General features: G+C 34.7%; 1 long non-coding RNA gene across 1 annotated transcript in view; it reads left to right on the plus strand.

Moving 5' to 3' along the window:
- The window catches only part of LOC308071020, a 78,797-nt gene extending 74,821 nt beyond the window's left edge, over nt 1-3,976 (plus strand). The window contains exon 2 of the long non-coding RNA XR_013930968.1: nt 1-3,976. This exon is cut by the window's left edge and continues 73,700 nt beyond it. This is a non-coding gene — a long non-coding RNA (uncharacterized lncRNA).
- The last annotated feature ends 2,024 nt before the right edge of the window (nt 3,977-6,000 follow it).

Raw genomic sequence — 6,000 nt, forward strand, 5'->3', positions numbered from 1 at the left:
TTCCATGTGCCTTATCCATTAATTCCACTTCTGATCACAGGAAAACAGTGATCTTTTAATGAAAAATGGTTGCAAGACCAGTTTAACTACTGATTGAAAAAAACACCTCTACTAACATTGGAAAACAGATCTTAAAATTTTAACTAAGCAACACCAGTGAGTAAAGAGATAGACTGATTGTAATTCGGAAAATTTTGAAAATTGTATGTTTTCAGTTGCAGAATGTGGTTCAGCTTTGGAAGAAGGGGCTGTAACATGCATTGACAAATCTAGTCAGTCTGTGCCATGATTTAGTTTGGTAATATATAACTATTTAGTTATTTGACATATATTATCTGCTGTTTCCCATACAAGCAAGTATTACAAGTTGGCTGCATATAACAGCAAGAGGATGATTTTCCGGTTTAGGTACACTACACTAAGTGTAGCTTGGTTTCCTCCTGAACAGAGTGGTACTTGGAAGAGAAGTGGCAGCTGGTTTAGATTATAATGAAAGATGACATAAGGTGAAACTTATAGATCACTTGGCATTGAATGATAAGAGCAAGTAGATGCCTAAAGGCAAATTTAGGAAGATTGCAGCTGCCTAAGCCAAAGAATGTGATAAAGAAAAATTTTGCCCACCCTTTAACGTTACATCCACAGTACCCCTTAAGGCAGGCTGGAGAATTGCTCTGAAGGTCAAGGTTGTCTGTAGTATAAGCCTTCAAGGAAGCTTCAAGCACAATAGGAATAAGCCCTCTAGGAATCTGCATGGCCAAAAATGCTAAGCATGATCATTTGTTCCCAGCCTTGACAGAACAAGATGTCAATGAGGCCATTATGTGCATAAAGGACAGGCACTACATGGTAATGAATATACTTCTGACACTTCAGAGCAGTATAGACACAAAATCAGGCGCGTGAGTATCTGTGTGTTCCCTTATTCTCAACAACAAATTGCTCTTGCCACCTGAAATTGTCTGTACATTGATGCTGCTGTGCATCCTTAAGTAACCGTGATCCTATCTGATCTGAGAAGTTTGGCAGCTACCAGTTTGGGGCTCAAACCAGGAAACTCCACAGCAAAATTCCCTCATTGAGAGGATGCTTCAGACATGCTAGGTTTAGAGACAAACACTGGTAGCACCAAGTTTACGACAAAATAAAATGACAGATGTGAGCACTTAAAAAAACAGCCTGAAGAATGGTGGCAAAGTCTCATTTATAGAATGGATCAAGTGTTTATATTTCATGGGTAGAAGGAGGTCAGATACTATAATCTCCTCAATCTGACAAACTGTTTCATATTTCACAGTTCCCAGGAGAGTGCTCATAATCTCCAGTATGCAGGTTGGACTGAGACCTCTCTCTTGTTGCTATTGGACTGTATAGCAATAATGCAAAATTCCTGGGGGAAGAAAGAAAGAATAGCCATGGCAATCTGACTTTAAAGAAAATTTATAATAAAAGTACTTACTTGGAACTAGGGTAAGGATTTTATAATCCCAGTCATACGGAATGTCTAAACAAGGTATTTAAGTAGAGGCATCAGATGAGATTTCAGCTTCATTCCTTTCTTCAGGATTTTTTAGTGTCTGTTGTAAATGCTGCTTCTCTTGAACCTCCCTTATGCTTCACACTGGTGTTATAACTGAAAATAACAGAAGTGATTTGATGGGAGACTGGAAGGAAGTTTCTAACCCTGCCAAAAATGTTTTGAGGTCTTCACATGATTAGGATATGTGATAGAAATAGAGCAGATACGGACAATGGAAGGTAGATTACCAAGGTTTGTAGGGAAAGAGGATATATCCCATTAAACTAACAACTACAATAAGAAAAAACAGACCAGCTGTTTGACATATAAGTCCTTCTTGCATTGCTTAAATACTTAGACTATTTATAAGGACCTCCCACTATTACTACAACACAGGTGGATTTCACTCACTTTCAGAGTGGGAATAATATACAGCATCATTATGTAAAAAGAGAGGTTAAGTGATCTGCAGAGAAGGCAGCTGAGAGAAGGTCTAACAACAATCTTCAACTACCTAAAGAAGAGCTATAGGAAAGACAGAGAAAGAGATTTCTCAAAGGAGGACATTAAAAGGACATGAGGAAACAGTCACAGCTGCAGCAAGGGAAAATTCAACTAAATGTAATGAGGAAAAAAAACCCCAAACAGTAATTAAACATTTAAATGGCTTGCCTAGAGAGGCCGGGGAATTTTAAAAGATGGGAAATTTTCAAAACTAGACTGGATAATGTCCCAAGCAACCTGTCTTCCCTTGAAAGTTAGCCCTATTTGAGAAAATTGGAGTAGATGATCTGCAGAGGTCCTTTTCAAGACAAATTATTCTGTGATTCTCAGTATATCTGCTACCGTGTAGCAGATAATTGTATAAGCTACTTCCAACCATAATGTACCTTAATTTGTTAACCACTAAGTAAATGCTAAGTGCTTGATACTGCAAATTTACAAATCTTAATCTTGGTTTTTTATACACATCATTTACATAAATGTTTATGCCAAAATTCACCATAGCATTCAAAAATTAAATTATATGCTCGGTATTATGCTTAATGTTAGCTATTGAAATTATTTACACAAGATCAGCAACACTAGTCAAGAACTTGGTACAGAAAGTGAAGATTAACTCAGCAAATTGGCATTACACTGAGAGCTGTGGATAAGCAGAATATATCACCTAAACAGAAGTAACAACCACACTCCCTCCAAAACACACAGCAACACTGTTACTGCTAGTTCAAATGGCTGTAAATCTTTAATCATCTCAAGATAGCAGAATTACTGCTCAATTCATATGCCAAGGAATACCTTTCTCCAGCAAACGAATTCTTACTATGATGACACAGGGGTTCACTGTTAAGAATGAAGACTGTCACTTGCAGAATAACAAATATAACCTCACAGAGCACTAAAATTTTCATTTAACACTCCACATCTAAGTACTGACTATACTGTTCATGATCTGAGCCCAGGTTTCTGTTACATGTATTTCCTGTTACATTGAATTCATTTCAAAATTCAGTTTCCCAACACCTATCCCCTTCATTCACAATTGCCTTATACTGTCACTGTTGAAACAAGATTTACAGAGATGTAAGAAGATTTCTTTGAATGATAATAAAAAGGAATGTCCTTTTAAAGGGACTAGCATATGGTATTACAAATATATTGATATTGTGTACTATATAGTATATTATGCATATGTACTCAGACACATCTCTCTCAACTTCTTTCACTTTCCTCACCTTGGCAGAAATAAACACCAACTAATACCTCAAATAACCTTCATAACCTCATGAATCCAGAATTTATTATCTGAAAAAAAATATTTTAATCTATTAAAAACAGGACATAATTTTCTCAGTTCCCATGTTTTAAGATTATGAAAATTGAGTGATACATTTTAAAGTGTACAGATCTGTAACAGAGACAGGAATATGAAATATTTCTTATATATTAATACAATCAAGTATTAATATAATAAATATGAAATTTCCTGGTATACACTTATGAAATAGGAAGAAAGCCCAAGTTTCCTAAAATTTAAACACTAGTAGTAACAACACATTATGTTGCATTCAGTTATGTCCTCTGTTCAAATTAGAGATGCTGCTGTATTTAGGAAACATATTATACCCGGGTCACATTCCTGCGTAACTAACTTTACAGTCACTCCCTTTTCTTTAAATACTTGAGAGTTTTTTGTTTCTGCATGTTCTGAAGTGTCATCATTTATTGCCACAGGCACAATGGCTATATTTAACTAATAATGACAGCACTTGTCATTAGATTTTAAATCCACTAACACTAGTCTGACATATTATTTGAAGTATGTCTTAATTCTAAATTTGATTAAAATTACAAACATCCCATCTTCTCTGCCAATCAACATATTTCATCCCCTTGCCCTGAACTTTTCTATGAACTCTTCAGGAAAATAGGTCATGGTTTTTATATACTTTTCACAAAACACAAAAGTTTAGGTTCATCAATGAATGATGAATGTTTTTCACTATATTTCATGTAATAGGGATCTGAAATCTAAAAATATCTTTACAAAATTCATACTATATTTCCTTTTTAAAAAAATGAAGTTACATTCCATTTGGGAAATCAATGAAAATATGTAAATGATTACCAAAAAAATTGCTAATATTAGTCTAACAAAATAGGCAATCAATATTAAAAATTAAGCAAAAATTCCTATGATTATACTTAAACAGTCCAGAAGACAATGAAAATTGTTTCCAGAAATCAAAAATTCTGTGTTGGTACAGTTTAAAAGTAATAATTAACATTTGTTCATGTCATTTCCTGCGAATTCTTCCCTTATTTACACTCAAGTAAACCTGAAATTACTTGGGGAATTAAACAGGTGTAAATGCCAAACAGAATAAATAAGATAAGCCCTGAAGAGACTGCAGCAACAATGCAGTATGATAAAAACATATAGAGACTGGGTGAAATGTCAAGACTCTCCAATTTTTTGGCTCTCAGCCCAAAATTCAATTGATAGGTTGATGGTTTACAATGAAACAATTTTCTTCCATTTGGCAGAGAGAAGAGAGAGAATGCCTTTTAGTCACCAGTGCTCTACGTTTATCTTCCCCATTTCTCTCAAATTTTTCTCCTGAACTTAACGTTCACCGGCTTTAGAATGATAATAGTTCGAAGACTGTCTGTCTTGTTCTGAATTGGGAAGAATTTCTCCATTCCACACAGCTGGCAATCAATTTTGGTTTGAGGGTGTTTTTTTACATCAGGGGTCAGAGATGTAATTAGAAGTGATTTTAAGTAGAATCTTACTGCAATCTACAGGTTAGTGGGGATATGGATCTCGATGTTTTGCATTTCTCAAAGAAATTTTCATTTTAACACTCCTGCTTAGTGCAAATAAAGGAACTAAGACAAAGGTTCTATAGGCCAAGATCCTTACCTGTTGTTATGTGAAAGGTGTGGACAAAACCTTCTTATAACTCAAAATTTAGCCTGCATTTGTCTTCTGGGATACTGTTGGGGAGGTGTTAGGACTAAGTTCAACTACTGATTAGACAGAGCTGTACTTTTCACGTTCAGTCTACATTGTTTTGGCTGTACCTTGTTGTTTCTATGTTCTTTTATTCAAGATACAATTTTAAGCCACATTTAGAAAATATTTTTCCAGTCTAGAAAATAGCATTATTCTTTTTTTTTCTTACAAATTGCTGACTTGTTTACCATGATTATGTTCCCACTGCTGTAGATACCATAAAAATATACAGAAAGACAGCATTTCATATCCAGACATTTTATAGCTTGAGGACCTAATGCAGAAATCTATGAAGGAAGCTGTATCTCTCCCTTCAAATTCAAGTGGATTCTGCACAAGGCATCAGAGTCCATGTCTCCGCAAAACACAGTAATAACACCTAACTAATACAGTATCATTCTTTGCTGCCCTAAACAAGAGTACAATATGAAAAACAGTTGTTCAAGAGAAACTGTAAGAAAAAAGGTAATAAATAGGGTATTTATATAAATATGGGATGTAGTAGATACTACCTTTTCATAAAATCAGTTCTCCTCAACAAAAAAGTCAAGGCTATCTATAAAGGGTTGTCATCTCTGTTTAGCATCATATTATGTGTTTACTGGTTATCTAAACAATTCCATATGTATAACTAATCTTATGCTTAAGTAAATTTTGAATTGCAGCTTTTTAACTGTAATAAATTTTAAAAAAAAAATAATCCCAAACAAACTATTCTTGAAAAAATATTCCTTCTGGTGATTTTTCTACTCTGACCAATTTGCCTTACTTGGTTTTATTTATGTGCATGTGCATGTGTACATGTGTGCGTGGCTATGGCTGTGTATGTAAAGGTTTTATCACACTGGACTATCAGTTAATAACTTGTAGTTAAATTGTCATCTCTCACTCCATAAAGTGTATTGGTTGCTCTCAGAAATCAAGCATCTGGTCAATCTGTCATAGAGGAAAATGTCTT

Source organism: Falco punctatus (assembly GCF_963210335.1).
Source record: "Falco punctatus genome assembly, chromosome: 10".
In the NCBI taxonomy this organism is placed as follows: domain Eukaryota; kingdom Metazoa; phylum Chordata; class Aves; order Falconiformes; family Falconidae; genus Falco; species Falco punctatus.